The sequence below is a fragment of the Cupressus sempervirens genome, chromosome 3 (assembly GCF_028749045.1).
Source record: "Cupressus sempervirens isolate cs-2001-9-10 chromosome 3, ASM2874904v1, whole genome shotgun sequence".
NCBI lineage: Eukaryota > Viridiplantae > Streptophyta > Pinopsida > Cupressales > Cupressaceae > Cupressus > Cupressus sempervirens.
Genome location: NC_143120.1, coordinates 477,711,362 through 477,732,827, shown reverse-complemented (window position 1 = coordinate 477,732,827; position 21,466 = coordinate 477,711,362). Strand labels below are relative to the sequence as shown.

General features: G+C 37.5%; 1 protein-coding gene across 1 annotated transcript in view; it reads left to right on the top strand.

The window, feature by feature from the left end:
- The window catches only part of LOC149567230 (acyl-coenzyme A thioesterase 2, chloroplastic-like), a 69,905-nt gene that overhangs the window by 46,225 nt on the left and 2,214 nt on the right, over positions 1-21,466 (top strand). The gene's annotated exons all lie outside the window — the stretch shown is intronic.

The window sequence follows — 21,466 nt, the reverse complement described above, 5'->3', positions numbered from 1 at the left end:
GGTGGTGCTTGAGATAATGGAGGTCCCGGGTGTACCACCAATTGATTTGTAGGAGCTTGGTAAGCAAGTTGTGGAACTGGATTGTTCAGATACCTTACACCTTGAGGTTCTATTCCTTGTTGGCCTAATTGCCTCCCAATCTTAATTGCTTTAGTGTAAGCCTCAGTTAGCATTGCAGGAGCAGGATTCGCCATCCTTGTGAACATAGCCGTCTGGCTGTCTAAGGCACTGTAGTATGCTTCCAATGCACCTGCCTCTGTTATTGTGTAAGGAGCTTGCAATCTCGTGTAAGCCTTATGGAAACGATCATTGAAGGAACTTATTGACTCTTTATCACGTCTCCTGATGTCCACAAACATTCTATGTAACTCCAGTGGTGTGGTGGGCATACCAAACTTTGCAATAAAGGCTTCCCTGAGTTGAACCCATCCCGTTATTGATGATGCTGGCAAATTGACAAACCAGTAATATGGTTCCTCACTCAATGAATAGGGGAAAAGCCTACATGCAACATCTTCTTCTTGAATTCTTTTGTTGCATAATGCCTCTTGAAACACTTTGATATGCTCTTCTGCTGTGCGGTTAGGGTTATTGACAAAAAACTTGGAGCAAAAAACCTCAAGATTTTTAGGTAGATCATGGTACTGTTGGAATGAAATGGGTGAAGCATTGTTTTGAATCCATGGTGGTTGAGCCATTGTTGGTTGATTGGCTTGAACTTGAACTTGAACTTGAACTGGCGAATTAACCAAAGCTTGGATTGTTTGACCACTTGAGGAGCTAGCTAAGTTTGAGATATCAGCTACCTGACGATTCCTTGACCTTTTGGGAGATTCTAACACAAGTAAGTCTTCTTCTTGGTGTGGTGTATTTCTCAATATCCTCTGTCTCTTATCCGATATCAATCTCTCAAATCTTTCAGGGGAAAAAGATCCAATCTTTCTATCCAGCTTGAATATAGTTCAGACCCGACTCAAGTGATTCTCTAATTCGAGTTTTCTTTGATAATAGCTTGAGCTTGTCTTTGCGCCTTTCTTTCTCTCTCAAGCTTCCTTTCCAATTCTCTTTGGCGTTCCAACTTCCTTTGAATTCTCCTTTCAATAGCTCTTGCTTTCCTTTCTTCTTGATTCAATACTTCAATGGTGTCCAAATACTCTCTGGTGTTTTCACTTTCCTCCCAAGCAATTGAGCCCAAACTGGCTACAAGGTGATCTTGAAGTGTTCTCCAAGTTGCTCTAGGTTGATTTGATCTAGGAAGCACCATTCTTCTTCATACTTATCTTGAAAGTTTCTCAAAAGGGAAAATTTCTTGCCCTCCTTCTAGCGCCAGATAATGTTGATGCGAGTTTTGTGTCACTACATAACATATTAGTAATTGGATGCTTGATACAGAATATCAAATACACAATTCCTCTCTTGAAAAGTTATCTCTCATGGGACATGAGTATAACTCCAATGTTCCTTACACCGTTGGATACTCGCTCAGTTTTATCAATGTGATTTGCTGGTAATCACATAGGCGGCCTTACGTTTTCTTGTTTGAGAAAAATTTGGATCTTGGTGAGAAAATGGAGATGGTGGTTCGGTGTGAATGCTAGATGATGTTGATGGCGCGATGATGGCAATGTAGGGTGAATGGCGATGGAAGGTGAGAATGCCGATGTTTTGGTTTACTTCTCTAACTAACCTCTTCTAAGCATGAAATTTGGCTGCTCAACTACTCCTACTCCTAAGAATGGAAGGTTAGCAGATGGACGGGGATCGAATCTAATGAAGGCTAACCAGCGGCCCTACCTCCATAGATGTAACGCTTCAAAGGAAAGTAAACTAGATCACCACACAAAGCCTCCCAACCAGCCGCTAGGATGCTAGTGGCCTAGTGTTGACCCCTATCAAACATCTACCAAAGCTACCATGCAACTATCCATTTTATCTTACTCTTACTCTAACAACTTGAAATGAAATTGCTTCAACTTGAAAAGAAAATTTAACTATGTGGAAGTAGAAAACATGCAATAACACCCAATGTTCTTAGTCAACATGCAATGAAAAAGAGAGCACTTTGGTATTATTTTCGCAACAATTTCTCCAACCCCCCCCTTTTACAAATGAGAGCCAATGGCCTTATATAGAGGTCCAAAATACAATGGACGGTAGAGATCAAAACAAGATCGACGATCCAGATTGGATCCAAAAACCCTAATTAGGGTTGCCACCCCATCGGCCAATGAGAAGATGCCACCTCATCAATGGACCAATGAAAAAAGTGCAAAAGTGGCAACCAATGAGAAGGCACCAAAATGGTGGCCAATCAGAAACAAACACTTGTCCTATTCTAGAAGAAAGAGAAAGTTGCCACTTGGGCTTACATAAGATGATCTTCTAATATAATTCTTCCTTTTTCTTTTGTTCTTTTAGCTAAGGCAATGAACTTAGCTAGCCTTTCGTTAACTTCTTCCATAGGAGGACAAGGTGTGTGCTTCGCTCGGAGTTCTGCTGACTTTGCCACGCTGTTTGCTGCTTGTAGTATCCTTTCGTGATCCTTCTCATATTCCTTTGCAAACCCAATAAAAGCATTGAGTGAGGAAAGGGTGTTCAGATGTTTCCTTTTGACGGCAGCCTTTCCTAACTCATCCAATCTCGATCCAAATCATGTCTCACTGACATCCTCCTCTCTAATACCCTCAAAATCAAGCGCCACCCCAACGTCGCTCATCATGGTCGAAATGGAAGTGTCGACGCTTGGGCCGTGTTGTGCAATCTCATCATGAATTTCTTCAAGTGTTCTGAATCTGGTAGTCAATGCGACATACCAAGATTCAACTATGCTCAATCCTCTCTCATCAACCAACCGGGCTCTTTCCAAATATGCCTCCGGTAGCCTAATGAACGCCTGCAGCCTAGGAATAACCAAATCCTTGATGGGAAGAAAATTCTTCCATTCCTCTTCAAATAATCTGAATTTGTTTCTAACAGTCACCAATGACTGGAATGTTGAGATGAAGGAGGGCAAGAAATTTCGCCCATCTTGGATTGTATCATAGATCCAACCCCTTACTTCATGTAACTGAGCTGATACCTCTTTTGAATTGCTCCCGCTGTCTTGAGGAAGGGCTGCCTGATGCAGCTGTTGGATTGGCTGGCAATCTCTCCAATATTTGTTTTCGGCCTCCAACTTTACTATCCTTTCGTTTGCCTTTCTCAATCTTTCTCTGATTGATGCTATGCATTCCTGAACCTCCTCACATTCCATATCATCTGTATTTCTTCCCAAATTATGTTCTACTATTTCGTACTCCTAGGTTGCAATCTCATCGCTGCCTTATTGACTGTTGGTATAGCAATCTGAACCCTTCGGTGACCATCACTGTCGCTTCTGATTACCCTTGCCACCGTATTTGCCATCTGTTTTTGGTTCTCGCTATCATCCTTTTCTATTAGTCCTTGGATATCATCAACTGCGTGAGCCATTACCACCTCGCCTCTCGGCATAAGCATTTGCCTTAACCATAGTGGTGCAGTGCATCTCCCCAAATCCGAATTCGGTTCGACCAACAAAGCATCACCAACGGCCTTAGACGCCTGACTTATCTCTTCAATATCAATCGGCCCATCTTCTTCTCTACTAGTTTCTGCCATATTTCCTTGCTGGTTCTCCGAGAGAGGGGAGTACTCCGTACTTTCACTGTAGCCACTTGATTCCGAATCAGAGCTCACCTCCACTGCGGCCCCTTTATCACTCGAATTGACCTCTTGGCTTCTAGCCTTAGTTATACTCTCCCTTGACGGCGCTGCCCGTTGTCTCTTGGCTGGAGGTTCCGAACGTTCTTGGCTTTTCTCTACCTCCAAAGCCCTCTTCTTGCCATTTCTAACTGCCTCCGATTGCCGGCCACTTCCTTCACCCTTCTGTCCGATTGATTCTACTAGACCTTCCTTCGGTTTCATCATCTCATAAGTAAGGAGAACCTTTTGTCTTTGTAGCTTTCTCAACTTGGCATTATACCACGACTCGGTATGCAAATCTACTGTCCTTGTGACTGCCTCCAAGGAAGGATCCTGATGATCGTCCCAATCCACTGGGTTCAACTCTGTTCCAACTACTGTCTCATAGTCTTCTCTCAACACACTAGGATCATCCTCCAATTGATCGGGAATATCAAGGCCTCTCCATCTGATATCTCTCATCATGTTCACCGACAATCTCGAGAAAGCTAGCTTTCTCACGTGAAAATCATCCTTTGCATTGGCCCAAAAGTCCTCTATAGTGGGAACATGCTTAAATTCGCTTCCATGAGATGCCTTGATAAGACCAACAGGGTCGAATCCTTGCCTTGCTCTGTACCATCCTAGATGATACCACTCCAATTCCTTTTCCGCAGCCTCAAAGGTGGCCCGATTTGGGCAACTATCATTGCCAATTATAATTGAGAAGGAAACGCCTGTTTTCCCCTCATTCCTCATTACTCTATCATAGTGCTCAAGCTGCCTAGCCAATTCCATCAAAACTACCTTGTCGGGCGGGTATCTTGGAAGCCTCTTGGGACAAACTGTACTTCCTTTCACTCTAATGTATGTGAATTGCGGGAATTGGATGAACCAACTCCCAAACTTCTTAATCCTTGCTTCTGCTTCCGATGAAAGTCTCTTAGCAGGCGCCCCTTGTAATACCCTTACTGTCTTCATGGCGAATGCATCGCAAAACATCTTGTAATCTTTGTTATTGTGCAAATGCAGCTGCGGATAGCATTCATGCACCAAATATTGCCCCGGCCCATTACCAATCTCTCCTAAGGCCCTAAGTCCCGGACTCTCATACAATCTAGCAATTAAGTAAAACAGATAGGATCCCATGTAGAATTGCCTTTGGTTTTGAACTGTTCTAAGTTGCAACTCTAAATTTTCACTTATGATCCTAGCTCAATCAAATTTTCCTTTTCCCTTTTCAATTTCATCAATGAAGAAGTACATCCAGTTTTGGAATTGCATAGCTTGAGCTAGGCCCATGATCCGGCTGAGAAGAACAATGAGATCGCCATATTCCGGCTTGAAATCTACCACTGTAAGCCTCGTTGATTTGTTAACTCCTTTCCTTCCTTAGTGTATCCAATTCCGCTTTAGATGTGAGAAGTAGGCCTCTTGGTTACCTTGAAATGATTTGGCCGCCTGATCCACCATTACAACTGTCATGCCCTTGCTCTGGGGAATATTAAATGTCTCTTCAATTGCTTGTTCGCCAATGTTGGCCAACACTCTCTTCCCTTCGCCAAAAATGATGGATTTACTGTCTAGATCAAATTTGGATGCACACTCCATAATCAATTCCGGACAAGGCAAAGTAGGAGGAAAAGCTGCTGCATGTACAATTCCGCTCTTGTATATCCTCTTTGCCAAGGGGGATTGTCCTTCCTTTAGTCTGTCCCTCATCCGTATCATGTCCACTGTAGCGATATTAGTATCGGTTATTTTCTTCATTTTCGAGAAGAAGGAAGTTTTGGGTGTCATATCTTCTTTGTCTTTCTTAGCGTTTGCCCGCTTGGGATTCTTACTTGCACTATCATCCTCCATGCTCGTCGCCCTATTACGGGATGGTAGAGTGGTGGACCAAAAGGCAAGAAGAACCAAGTAGTGCAATTCTTAGAAAAGAGCGAAAGAATGGATGTCAGCTTAAGCACTCCTTGCAACTCTAGATGATGACTTTCACCTTAACTAATAATCCTACAGCAACTTTTCGGAACCCGGGATATGATATCAAAGAATTACAAATCCCTTTGCAAATTAGAAAACAAAGCCTCTAAGCTTATCCAACACTTGCCTTCTATGCAAAAATCAAACTTTCATATGTATCTCTTCTCCCAACAAAATTGCCCAAATCTGATATAAAAAATTGCAGCCCCTCTAGAAAATCAGAATTTTGTCTTCCACAAATTTCGGCCCCCACAAAATTCGACTCCCACAAAATTCGGCTAAGCATGAAAAAAAATCTGCCCTTCCACAAAATTCGCCCAAGCAAAGAAGGAGCAAAATCTGTAAAATCTGCCACCTAGGGCACAAATCGCAGCCCACAAAGTGGAGCAAAAATCCCCAAAAATGCAAAAAATCTGGCCCTTAGACAAATCGCCCAACAATGGCAATGGAGAAATTGCCCAAAAATCGCCAAAAAACTGCCTTCCACCAATTTCGGCCAAGTCTGGAAATCTGCCCTTGCTTCAAATTCGCCCAAGCATGAGGAGCAAATGAATTGATGAAAATGAAATGGGAGGGGACTCCCTTTATAGCAGCTTTCACCTTCCTCCCAGGCTGGCCGACTTGGTCCTATAGAGGAAAAAATAAATCCAAAATTAAAGCTAAGTTATTGGCCCACTTTAAATACTTTGCCAAAATTTTAATTTTCTAAAATGAAAACTGCACTTTTAATTTACTAATTAACCACAAATTGCAAAACGAAATTGAATGGTGCTTTGGGGATGTTAAAAATTTCTATTTAATGAGGGTTTGCTAATTAATACATCCTTGAAGTTGAATTTTGGCTAACCAAAAGCCATTTCTTAATATTAATTTTCCAATTTCATTAAATACCAAAAGCTTTCAAGGCAAATTTAATCTATTAAAGCCAATTTTTGCAATTTTCCTCTAAATCGATTTTGCTAAATAATTAAAATTTTATGACAAAAAATAAAATTGCCTCTAGAGTAAAAATCGATTTTGCAATTTAACTTCATCTTACAAAATTAAATTCTATTTCACCCAAAAAAAAAAAGATTTTCCAAGAACCTAAGTCTAACGAAAAATTTCCTTATTTGAAAATCATTCAAATTTACAATTAAATCCAAATTTTCAAAAGAAATCGTCTAAGTACAAAATTCACAATCTTATCCTGCCAAGTTGAAATCAATCTTGAACTTATTCGGCCTAAGGATAGAACTGATAGCTCTGGAAAATTAAGTTGAAACCGGGTGAAAAAATACATCTAACCTTCTCCACTGGCCCTAAAGGAGATTAAAAAGGGAGTCCCCAAGATTTTGGGGCAATGTGTGAAAACCTCACAACACATTAAAATTTTGAGAGAAAAATTCTTAAAATCTGAACTTTTTTGCAAAATTTTTTTCCAAACCCCAACTTTTTAGGATAAATATTTTCAAACTCCAACTTTTTTGCATGAGTTTTTCCAAAACACTAGCTTTTTACATTTTTTTGGTCATAACTCTTTTTTCATGAGTTTAGCCAAAAGCTTAACTTTTTGCATCCTCTTGGTCCAATTTTGATTTCTATTAGGAGTTTGAATTTTATTTTTCTAAAAGTTACGGCTTTTGCTTTCAATTTTGTAAAAGTTAGAGTTGGATGTAAAGGCAGGAATAACTACGACACTCTAACTTAGTTGGTTACCAACCCTAAAGGGTCAAGTTAATTGTTAGAGTAAGCTTATAAACATAAGACATTTTGTAGTGTAAAGGAAGAGGAGAACATTGGCAAAGGAAAAACTCTACATATTTACATAGAACTTTATGTTTATACTTCACACTTAAAGGTTTGAACTTGTATATTTTTAAAAGAATAACCGATAATGCATTTGATTCATGTGCCTTAGATGTCTTAGATGTATTTTTCAGTTATCGTTATCAATTTCTTGAATATGAAATTGGTATTTCCTTAGAGTACTTTTGATATATGTAAAGGATAAAATACAATCACACCCTAGTATCTTAGTTTGAATGCGTTTAGGTAGCATATTTCTTCGTATGGCAAAGTGCGTTTTCTTTCTTTCATCACTATTGTATATCGAACTTACCTTGTGTTGAACCTCCTTTCTAATCGTTATCCTTTGTGAAATCCTACTTGGTACTCATATATCTATCATGGTTTCTTTTGTCCATTTTGTTTTAGTTTAGTTGTTTCCTTTTTGTACTTTCAGGGAAAAAGTACTTAGAAAAGTCAAGTACTGATGTCAGGCAAGTGAGTTGACCCTCTCAAACACAGATGAAGATTACAATTAGATAGTGATACGATTGTAATCTCTCCAACTGTTGGCATAGTTGATGCAGGAGCATCCTGAGTTGCATTGCTATCCTGCTTAGTAGATGTGTGCTCGATTATACTTGTGGACCTGCTCTGTGACTTCGTTGTTGATTGGCTCAGTGAAGGTGATTTTGCCTTCATTTACTAAGTGGCTCAGTTTCTTCTTTCACTGAGTGTTTTGTTCTGTATTCACTGAGTACCTCGATGACCTTTGTTGTTGTTGTTGTTCGGTGATGTCTTTCACTAAGTTGTCTGTTTGGTTCTCATTTGTGAGATGACTTGTGTATTTAATTTGAGGCCATAATTTAATGTATTGGGATCAATCATTGGGATACGTGTGGACAATTATGAGGTCAACCTTCTTCATATGATGATCTAGAATCTTCTGTAAGTCGTTTTGGCAAGTATAAATAAAGGGTCTTGGTCTAGATCTAGGCATGAGATAAGGGGAATTAGAATCTGTAAAACGAGATCATAGATCTCGCATGTTAGAGGTTATTTTCCTGTGTATTTGAATCTTTGTATTGGCCGTAACCCGGAAGGCCTCATAGCTGCGCATGTATGATGGAAATTTGATGAATCAATGAAAAATTCTTGGTTCTCTCTCCTTTCTGGCATTGTCTCTTGTGATTCGCTTCCGTCATGTTAACTCTGCAAGGTTGGTTGATTGCTAGGCATGCCTTTGGCCCTAGTTTTCATTTCACCTTGCGTCAAGTAGTATTAGAGTGAAGTTTTATCCTTGTGGAGATTGGATCGTGTAGAACCCTAAGTGAATTCGGTTATAGGGTGGCAGAGCTGAGATTTGACCTATAACTTGTACAGGGTTATGATCTTGCAGGAACCTGTTCTCAAAATGGTTTGTGGTAGAGGAAGTGCTGATAATGTCATTATGGACATCTTGAGACAAATTGTAGCCAGACTTGTTGCTTTTGAGTCAACCCAAACAAGAGGAGTACATCTTGATGATGTGAGTGATGATGGAGCACCAAACCCTAAGCTTGAACCGAAGGTGGAATCTAATGAGGAAAACCTATTGAGAGTTTTGTCTAGGGCACATTTTAAGCCTTCTGTTGAGGTTACAAGTTATGATGGAAGATTGGATACCAACACTTTGTTCGATTGGATCTTTGAGATGGGCACCCCTAATTATAGAAATGTAAAGATAGCAGCCATCAAGTTGAAGGGCCATGCTTCACTTTGGTGGGAACATTTGTAAATTGATAGACGAAGGAAAGGAAAGGAGAAGACTAGGACATGGTTGAAGATGGTTAATAAATTGAAGAAGAAGTTCCTCCCTGTTGATTATCAAGTCAATTTGTTGAGGAAGATACAAAAAATTTGAGGCAAAAGGATATGAGTGAAAGAGTCTACTGAGGAATTCTAGAGGTTGGACATTAGATTTGGACATGTTGATGATGAGATAGAGAAAGTGGCTAGATATTTGAATGGTTTGAGAACTGCAATTTAAGATGAAATCAGTTTTGTGAAACTGGATAGTGTGGAAGATGCATATCAATATGCCTTGAAATCTGAGGAGATCTTGACTTTGGAGCATGAGCAAAGACAAAGAGGTAGAGGAGGAAGATTTCAAAGAGGTAGAGGTAGATGTTATGGAGAAAATACCAGATCTGAGAATGTTGCACAAGATAAGGGTAAAACCAAGTGGAAATGTGATGAGAAAGGCAAGACCGAGTGGAAAGGTGGTAGTTCTTATTGAGGAAGAGGTGGTTCTTGTTGAGGTAGTTATGGAAGCGGAGGATTAATAAAGATATTGAGAGTTGTTTTAAATGTATAATCGATTCACCCCCTCCCTCCCTCTTTGTTATCTTGGTGGACTTTACTTTCCAACAATTGCTATTAGAGCATCAAGTGCTTAAAGAAAAAGCTTAACAACTTAAGGAGATCTATGATGTATTTCAAGATAGATAGTTCGAAGTTTGATGGAGTTAACTATAATATGTGGAAAGAAAAGATAAAGACACACTTGCTATGCATGGGTCTGGAATTTTGGTTGGTTACTACAAAGACTAAAGCTGTGATTGAAGAAGACAAGCTTGAAGGTTGTGAGGAAACACAAAAAGATCTATTCATGCAAAATATGTTTGCTAGAGAAGCATTGTTATCAACTCTTCCTGAAACTTAATATGGAGAGGTAAAATCTTTAAGACTTGTTAATGAGTTTTGGAATGTTTTACAAAGTACATTTAAGGGTGATAGACATGCTAAGAAGGCTAGATTACAGAGTTGGACATGTTTATTTCAAGATGCTAAGATGTTGGAAGACAAAACCATAAGAGGATATTTTGCTAGAATATCAGAGACTGTCACAGGAATAAAGAATTGTGGAGGAGAAAAGTCAGAAGATGAAGTTGTATGGAAAATATTGAAGACCTTGACACCTGCTTATAAATAGACAACACAAATGATTGAACAAGTTATTCCTTGCACACCTAACTTTACAAAAGAAACTCTTCTTATGAGATTGCAGACATCTGAAATGTGGATGAAACAAAGTGGAGAATTGCCTAGAGTAGAGACTGCTTTCAGTGTACAAAGAGACAAACCTATGTTGACAAGAAGCGCAAGTACAAGTGGAGACTATGCTAGTAAAAGCTGAACAAAGGATGAAGAAGACAAGAAGATTGAAGGACTTGCCTTGCTTATGAAGAGACAAACTAAAGGTAACAAAATTCTTGTTTGTTGGACATGTAAAGAATTTGGTCATTATTCTTCTAAATTTCTTAAAAGAGAAAAAAAACGTAAGCCTAGAAAGCCCTATAAATCAAGAGTACCTAAGGATTGCTTTTATGTTAATGAGGATGGTGAATTTGATTTCAAAATGGTAGACTTCTTAAATGTGATGATGAAATTGGATTTGTTGCTATTAAAGAAGAGAGCCTTGAAAAAGAAGAAATAAAAGAAGAAAGAGCGATAGTATCCCAAGTTAAAAAGAAAAAGTATGATTAGATTATAGATAGTGGTTGTTCCCATCATATGACATGAGACATGAACAAATTTGTTGATTTCAATAGTTATGATGGTGGAATAGTTAGAGTTGGAAATAATGCAACATGTCACATAAAAGGAAAAGGATCTATCACACTTGATGGAAAGACTAACATCGAAGATTTTTACTTTGTGGATGGTTTGAAACATAATTTTTTGAGTGTTGGACAACTTGTTGGTAAAGGGATATTAGTTGTAGTTTATAGAGAAGACTTGTATTATCAAGGATAAGAATGACACATTGATTGGTACTAGTACTAGAACGACAAGTAATGCATTTTAGTTGAATCCTATTGAAATGACATGTTTAGTTGCTAAGGTGGATGACGGTGATGGCATAAGAGATTTTGTCATATTAACTTTGATAACACTCTGAAGGTTAGTGATACATTTGCAGTTAGAGACTTGCCTAATATTGTGAAACCTACTAACATGATGTGCAAAGAATGTTTGTGGGCAAAACAGAAGAAAAGTTCTTTTCCAAGCAAAAGGCTTACTACTTCAGCGAAGTTGGAGATTATTCATAAAAATTTGAGTGGTCCTACAAGGACTAGAGCTTTCTATGGTGAAAGGTATTTTATGCTACTTATTGATGATTTCACTAGAATGATGTGGGTTGCATTTTTTAGATATAAATTTGGAGCTCTATAGAATTTCAGGATATTTAAGAGTAGAGTTGAGAATGAATCTGGTTTGAAGATTAAATGCTTGAGATTTTGATAGAGGAGGAGAATTTATTTCAAACGAGTTTAACATCTTTTGTGAAGATAATGGTATTAAGAGAACTTTGAGCCCTTAAGACACCAAAGTAGAATGGGATAGCAGAAAGGAGAAACAGATCAATGACTGAAGTAGCACGAGCAATGATGTTAGAAAACTATGTATCACATATCTTTTAGAGAGAAGTAGTAAATACAACAGTATATATTATGAATAGAGTGCAAATCAGACAAGGCATTGGTAAGACCCCTTATGAACTTGGTTTGGACATGCACCTACTGTGAAGTACTTTAAAATCTTTGGAAGTGAATGCTATATAAAGAGAGATGATGATATTGGAGAGTTTGATTCTACGAGTGATGTAGGAATGTTTCTTGGATATTCATTGAAAAACAAAGCATATGGATTTTTTAATTAGAGATTGAAGACTATAATTGAGAGTGTTAATATGAGAGTTGATGAAAAATTTAGAATTCAAGAAAGGATACTCGACTATAATCCCGATGAGGAAACTAACTAGAAGAATGTTGAGCAGGAATTATTTTTTGAAACCCACACTGATTTGTAGATTGAATTACAAAGAGAAGACCTAGATCAAAACCTAGAGAAAATATCAGAATTGAACAAGTGATACCTAATAGAAATCTGACAAAGAATCACATTGCTGAACATATAATTGGAAGTAAGGACAAAAGAGTTATGACAAGGAACAAGGTACATGAAGGATTATGTTTAATTTCTCAACTTGAACCTAAGAATGCTGATGAAGCTTGTAAAGATGATTATTGGATAAAAGCTATGGAAGAGGAATTAGATCAGATTGAAAAGAATAAGACTTGAGAATTGGTTCCTAGACCTAAAGACTAGAATGTTATTGGAGCTAATTGGGTATTTAGAAACAAGATAAATGAACAAGGTGAAGTTGTGAGAAACAAAGCAAGATTGGATGCAAAGGATATTTACAGCAAGAAGGAATTGATTTTGTAGGAACTTTTGCACGTATTGTTAGATTAGAAATAGTAAGAATGTGTTTAGCACTTTCGGCTAACAAGAACTTTAAAGTTTATCAAATGGATGTTAAATCAACTTTTCCAAATGGAGACCTAGAAGAAGCCGTATACATTGAACAACCTGATGGTTTTCTTTTGGCAAATAAAGAGGATATGGTTTTCATTTTAAAGAAGGCACTGTATGGATTGAAACAAGCATCTAGAGCCTGGTATGCAAGATTGGATAAACACTTGACAAGTTTGGGATTTATGAAAGTTAATGTTGATAGTAACTTGTATCTGAGAAAGAATGATAAAGACTTACTGATTGTTGTAGTATCTGTAGATGACATTATTTTTGGAGGTAATGATGAAGCGAGGCATTTTCAGAAGAAACGGAGAAATAATTTAAGATGAGTATGATTGGAGAGATGAAATGCTTCTTGGGATTGCAAATTGTATAGAACAAAGATAACATTTTTATATCACAAACAAAGTATCTTAAATATTTGTTGAAAAGATTTGGATTGGAAAGTTGTAAACCTGTTGGAACACCTATGGTAACTGGTTGTACTTTATCTAGCAAAGATGAATCTTCTACTATTGAATAGAAGTACAAATCTATGATTGGTGGATTGTAGTATTCGACTTATACTAGACCTGATATAGCTAATGTAGTTGGAATTGTGGCAAGATTTTAGGCAGTTTCTAAAGAGACATTATACAATAGTAAGAAGAAGTTTTGGATGTTTGAAAGACACACTTGATTATGGGTTATGGTATGATAGATCACATGATTTTACTTTATGTGTATACACTGATGCTGATTGGGCAGGAAGTGTAGATGACAGAAAGAGCACTAGTCATGGAGCATTCTTCTTGGGAGGAAGATTGGTTTCTTGTCTGAGCAAGAAACATGATGCATTTCACAAAGTGCATGCAGAGTATGTAGCAGCAACAGATAATTGTAATGAGATTATTTGGATGAAGCATATGTCGAAAGACATTGGAATAGAGTTCACTGAGCCTGCTATCATACATTGTGATAACACACAAGTACCATAAGTATGTCAAAGAATTCAGTATTACATTCAAAGAGAAAGCATATATCTATTAAGTATCACTATAAGAGAGAGAAAGTTGTAGAGAAAGAAATCAAATTGGAATATGTTAGTACAAAGGAGCAGATAGCAGATATATTTACAAAACCTTTGGCTAAGGACACGTTTGTGTATTTGAGAGGTATGCTTGGGGTTATACCCCAACTTACTTTAGAGTAGTTGATGTAGAGATTACATCAGTCCAGCCAATAGTTGAGCACTATTATTATTTGAACTGGATGCTTGATGCTTCTCCTATGGGGGAGTATGTGTATTTGAGTTGTCATTGAGGACTTTTGGTATTGGTATTCAATAGTGTTTTTGGACGCTGGAGCTTGAACATATTGTTTTGGAAATGATTAAACTTCGAGAATTGAGATAATGGTACCTTTGTCATTGATGTCAATGGGGGAGAGACATGTACATGAAAAATATCGTTTACATCCTTTGGGAGAGAGATTATCCTTTGGAAGAAAGATGTTGATGTATGGGGGAGATTAAAACCTTCCTTGTGTATATTAGCTGCTGATATTGATTGCTGATTACTGTATGGTTGTAATTTGAACATGGAAAACTCTTTACAACTTGTTTGAGATTGAGATGTATGTTTACATTCATGAGCAACATGAATGGGGGAGCAAAGGCAGATGAGGAAGAAACATATTTGGTATTCGTTAAACTTAGATGTTTTTCATTTGTGTTGCCATCAATGCCAAAGGGGGAGATTGTTAACATGAATGCTGGTGATATTCCTATGGGGGAGCATATTAGCATTGCTGAAGACATTATTCAGAGCTTATGTGTTGCATTCATGACTATGTTTGTCATTGAGATCAACATACTGATTATTCTATAAAGACTGACAGAGTTATAGAGGTAGAAATGTTGATGCACGATGAGCTTAAAAGGAACTGATTTGGCAAGATAAGTTGCTGGTTGGACAATTGTTATTTCATACTTGTATTATTCAAGAAGAATAGTATTGAGGCTATTTGGACAGTGGGTTTAGTTGTCTTCTTTTCAACGCCTAACAGAGATTCAAAGTCTTCTAACAAGGACTCATATGTATTGATTGTATTTTATTGACTCCTAACACGGTCTATCCTTTCACAAGGAACTTTTATATTAGTACATCATCTTGTGGGCATCATTTCCATCTGGGTTTTCCTAGTTAACATATTTGGTGTTATTGTGTTTCCAGGAACTTTTATCTTTCTATTGTTGTTGCATCTATTGTTTACATATTTCAAAATTAATATACTGAGAGTTGTTTTAAATGCATAACTGATTCACACCAACCCCCCCCCCCCCCCTTCTTCTCAATTATACTTCAAATGTTTTATGGTTTCTTAAGTGGATATAGGAAGCATCATTTAGACATTGTGAAGGCTTGCATTAAAACTATCATGTCATTAATCCTTGATGAGAACGATGACATATGTAAGCAATTAAAATCAGATTTGTTGGCTAATTGGAGAAGGAAGAACATAATCTCAATAATGGCTTTCAAGCTTGTGGAGGAACTGATTGAACATAAGTTGGACATGTTCAAAGAGTTTACGACTGAATGTGAGGTAATTTCAGCAGGCATATAAGTTGAGGGATCTCTAAAAATGAGCAAAAATCAAATGACAGGAGGACTTTTTTTTGAACATGCCAGCAAACTTGGACACCTAATCACATTGTGAGAAGTATAATGGAGTTAAGACAGAGAGAAATTCAGGCCAGAAATGAAGAAGATGAAGATCTCACAACTTTGCACTTACAACGCACAAATGCTGGTATGGATTATGTTACTCTCTATATTGGTGACTTAGAGGTGGTTATAGACAAGCATCTTGAAGAGAATGGTCTAATTGGAAGAGAGAGCGTGTTGGAGACTTTAGATGATGAAAATTTACTTAAAAATGATGACATGACAGCCACCATGTCATTGCACACAAATCGATCAAACATGGAGCTTGAAGCCTATGATGACATTGATGATGTCCTTGTGAGGACTGATGAATTGTGTAATTTTTATGACATAACTCACCTATACATGATAGTGATTTAGTAGAACAATCAAAACCAGAATTTCAGGATGGTGTTATGGATGACCAACTAGAAAATGCATGCCAGAGTGACAATGATTCTTTGAAAAAATAGCTGAAAGTTGATGAAAATATGATTGTTGCAGCCTTAGTGTGTTATGATTATATTCACAAGATCGTTGAGGATTTCTACGGGAAGGCACAAATGCAAAAGAGGAAAAAGGGAATGGAAAGTGATTCTGATGTTGCTGATGTACAAAGGGTTATAGTAGCCTTGGAGACTATGAATTCAGATTACTAATGTCTACTTTCAGACAAAGATTCCATAATAAAGGTTGCTGGAACATATGCTAAGCGATTGAGAGAAAAAGAAGATGAGGTTAATAGGCTCAACAAGGAGCTTATTGTTGCTCATAAGGCATTGGATAATACACTTGTTGCTCTTCATGAAGCAAAATATTAGATTATTATCAACAAACAATCTGGCGAACAAGAGGATAAAGGAGGGCATACGTTTTTCAAAGAAGTGATTAAGGAACTTGATAGCATTATCAGACTTATTACTTGGATAGCTGCCCCAAGAGATCAAGTAACAGTTTTTTTGATTATATTAATCTAGTAGACAATTCCTTGCTTGAGGTGGATGTCGACTGGACATTCGATAATCCACTTTTTGAGCTGAATCCAAAGGATCTTGATGATTTCTGCGATGAGGATGACCTTGACTGGAGGATGTAGGACCCAGTTGTAGTTCCTAGCAGTGAGTTTTGTTCACAGGATTGGTGGAGTGACCCGATTTTCAGATTTAACACTGTTTCTCATTCTCTGATCAACTTGCATATGGTTTTAGTTTCTGATTTACACATGAGTTGGATAGATTCCTTGCTTCCCCAGCTGAATAGATCTTGGTTGAGAATTGATGGGAGTTATAATTTGATTATAGAGGATGGGTTCTTAGTCCTTCTTTACTCATGATAGTGACATATCCAAGTGTATTTCAGACTGATGACGAAGTTAATGACCTCTCTACACCTTTGGTATTGATTTCAGCTATTGAGGAGTTTGATTCCTTCAACAATACTTTAGGATGGACAGTTATGATGGAGATCAATATGCATTTCCATGGGAGATCACTCACAGATGGAGAGTTGTCCAGTATTAATAGCTCCTTGAGACATTTATATCTCCTCATGTCTGATGGTCGTGATAGTATTATAGTGTGGGATCTTGGTATTGGTATGATTAGCGCTTTACTTCAGCAATGTATTGATGTGTGACTACATAGTATGGGGCCTGGAGCAGTTTTAATCAAAGCAACGCAAGGGATGGGTGAAGCAGTACTTTTCAGATTGGGCTACAGGCTTACTTTCAGAATTATATGGGATCCTGGTACTGATTGCTTGGGGACAAACAATCTCGAGGAGGGAGGAGTTGTAATGTCCTCTTTTTGGGACATTAGGAATTCTGAAGCCAAATTCATAAAATATTAATTTTGGCTTAAGGCAGCTTAATGCAAAATTATAAAATGGGTCAAATCAATATTATAAAGTGGATTAAAGGTGGCAAGGAGGAAAAAGACAAAAGCACATGAGAAGGAAACTGAAGAGTCATTGTTTTGAGCATAAAAGAAGGATGAAGAGCTCATTTCGAGCATGCTTGGATTATTGTTTTGTTTGGAGAATTTGGGTTTCTCTTGGAGAAACATTGAGAGAGTTTACATCTTCCATTTCAAACCTGAGGACAGAAACTTTTGAGCCATCTTTGGTGGATTGGACATAGCCCTAGTTCATCACTACAGTGGATTCAAAATAGAAAAGAATCATGGGGCATGAAGCAGATGAGTTGTTTTACATAAATGTTTATGCGCGCTTTGGTGCCTAACTCCATTTCTAACAACCTCTATGTGTACTTTGATGTGCCTATTTCCATTTTTTTATTATAGGTATTTGAGGTTCTTGGCAGATCTTGGATTTTGGATTGCTTTGCAGAAGAAGATGAACACCAAGTTGAAGATGTCTACAATATTTTGTCAGCAAATACATGGTCAAACTCAAATGTGATAGGACATTGGTTTAGCTCTTGGAAGACTATGTAGGAAGCATCCTAAGACATTGAATGCGATATGACATAGCTGACATTTTCATAAAAATCTTGTGCATGCATCAAATAATAAGCCTTATTTGGAAAATGTTTTGGGTATTTGCCAATTAATTCTTTTGATCCTTTCTAAAGGGGCACATGGCAATGGGATAAAAAAACATCAGGTTCAGAAATTCAAGAGCCTCAAGGTTCACAGAAAACGTGAATTGTATCCACTTACAAGTGCAAAGTAAGATCAAGGAGTCAGAAGGAAGGTACGACATGCTCAGCATGGAACCAAGCACAAAGTCTAGATTACAAGACAGAGCATAACTATGCATAGGAAAGCAAAGAAGGCTCAAGGCCATAAGGAATCCTTTTGAGATACATGAGATATTGAGAATGCTTTGAGGTTATACCCACTTTCACTGATGAGAACATTTAGTCATTGTGGAAAACTTAAATCTCTTTCAGCCATCTATCCTAAATGAAGAAGAAATAGGTCATATATTACCTATATTTGAAGACTGGCACCTTGTTTAGAAGGGTTGCAAAAAAACATTGGTGTTACAATAAAAGTAGAGGAAGATGCACAGAGGAGAGCAAGAATGTTGATTTATTTAAGGGTCAGCTTCCAAGGAGCACTAAGAACAGCCATCTAATTTGAGAGTTGTGATCCAATTGGGCTCAGTGGCAATGTAGTTTCACCATTAAATGCGGTGTGTCTTGTGTATCTGATAAAAAGGCATTAAGAGGTTTGTCACTTTGTGCAATCCTTGGATCATTGAAATCATGGGATTTATTCTCTCTAGGTTTATAATTTGTAAATGCTGTCTTGTTCAAGTGATAATGATGGGTATAGAGGTTTCAAATCCGTTTGCACATGTTCTAGTATACTTGATCAAACTTCCTGCATAATTAGTTTTGTCACAAGAACCAACAAGATCCAAATTCATCTTACATGTTTTTGTAAATGGTTAGATTTGTTTGACGCATGTTTGCCCATGGTTGAATGCATGCTGCATGAGATAAAGGGAGAAAAAACTTCCTATGTTGAAATGTGGATTGGTTGGAATGCTGATTGTTGGATAACTGGGTTTCATTGTAGTCCTTTGAATACTAAGCAAGTTATCATATGTTGAAATATGGATTCGTCAGAATGCATTTTGTTGGATAACTGGGTTGATTAGAGTCCTTTAAATGCTGGGCAAGTTATCATTTGAGAGTGTTTTCTTGTTGTAGATTAGCAAAGGAATATACCTAAGAGAACAGAGCATTGGAGAAAAAGAACAAGGGAGATAGTTGTTTGATGCTTGTCTACCATTGACATTTGAGCATGCACCCTTTCATTTCGTGTTTTTAGTGTGGAGGCAGAGCCCTGTGAGTTTCTCCACTGAAATCTGTTTTGAAACTGGTGTGTGTGTGTGTTGATATTTGAGAGCAAGAGTTCAGTTGCAGAACAGAGAAGGAGAAGGCATAAAAGGATAGAGCATTGGAGATATAGAACATGAAAGATAGTGTTCAGTTGTATACCATTACTTTACGAGCTTGTGACATTGCATTTCTTGGTGATAGTGAATTGGAGGCACAACACCTTTTATTTGTGTTTTTCCACTGTTTCTTAAGGGAAATCAGTTTGTGTACTTCAGTGTGTGTGCTTATATCAGTTTCCTTTCTATGATCTGTTTAACTTCCTCTAATTTCAAGTAACTCAATGCGATATGCTAACTCTTATGAACAGAAGTCCATAGATATAGTATCATTTCTGTACATAAATCTGATAATAATGAAAACAAGATAATCTATGTATACAACATTATATGACTTAGAGATCAATTTAAAAGAGCTAATTTACAGTTCAAATTCAGTGTTTCATTTATGCATGCTTCGTTCAATCAAAGTGACCCTATATTCTGGAGTGACGCATCTTCCTGATGAGATGCAGTTCTAATCTATTTAAGGGTGGTGAACAGCTTCCAGTTTATAGAAGATGCCATTTTTTATTTTAAAGTACTTTAGCCATTCTGCAGCAGTTTAACAATAAATACTAATCTGATATGCTAATGTCCTCTAACACCCTTGATGAAAGATCAAACTTTGAAGTTGAAACATCTCCCGAATATAAAAATGTAGACGGAACAGAGGTTGCAGTGTTTAGAAGATGCCACTTTGGGTTCTGAAATACCTGATCCATCCTTGATCAGTTGAAACAGTGAACACTAATTCGATATGCTAACATCTTCTTAATCCTTTCTTGGCGATAAATCAAATCTAGATGTTGAAATTTCTTTCCAGATATTATTTTTTTAAAAATCTAGCTGCTTGCAAATGGGCAGATGTGAAGTCTTATTTAGATGAACCAGAGGTAACATAACTCTCTGCGAGTTGTGCAAGTAGGCCAAGTTGCCGAGCTGAGCAAACCTTGCCAAGTTTTTATGACTTGGCCAGTCATGGAATCTCTCTCTCTCTCTCTCTCTCTCTCTATATATATATATATATATATATATATAATAATAACAACAGAAGTATATAAGTTCAAGGGTTTTTTTTTTCATTTTGTCAAGCTATTCGAGTTATAGCCGAGTCACGAGTTGAGCCGGCTTTGCCGAGTCTGAGTCTGGGAACTATGATCTGATGAACAAGTAGAGAAATATAAAGCTAGAATTGTTGCAAAATGTTTACTTTATAATGAGCAGATCTGTTGTTCAGGACCTCAGAAACATCTGCCTTAAATGGATTTCACTAGTGTTCCTTTTGTAGCGATCTGTATAAAGAAACTTATGCATATACCTCTTGTACAAGTTGTAGTCATTATTTTGTGTTTTAAACCAAGGTGCCACAACTTGGTTCACACTACACAACTTTTATTTGTGGATTTTGTTTGCTAGTAAGAAGAATTGATGCTTGATCACGCTTCAGTTTTCCTGTAGACAGGATTCTTTTCGATTTTAATATCAGCACATATGTCTTCACCAAGTCCTTTAGCTTGACTGACTATAAAAATCAAATTTTAATATAGTTGGATTTGGAAGTAGTTTTCATCTTGTTTTCATGAACATCTTTGATTTGGTTAGTTGCCTTTTTTTGTTGGTAATGTTTTGGCTTAGTTATCTTCACTGAGGGTATTTCTTCTGGCTTTGTAAGCTGGACTAAGCTGCACTCAATGCATTGCATGTTGTTGTTCCAAATGGTCTATGGGGATCTCGGATTGGGGCTTCATTATAGAAATACTGATCTTTCTTTTACTACTTGAGCTCATCCATTCAGCATTAAAACACATTGCTTTGCAAAATATAAAAGATATGAGTTGGTCCCTTATTGTTAATAAATGTGAGATGAAGATAGGGACTTGTGCTAACAAGCTTTGCCAATTGGAAAGTCTGCTAGTGAGTGTCAAGCTCAAAGCATTGGACTTTCCGGGCTGTGGTTCCCCTTGCTCTATGATAATGATTGATACACACGAGGAAAAGGTCATTAGAGTAATGATTGACCAATTTAACTAGTCTTGAAATTGGTTGTAGTCATG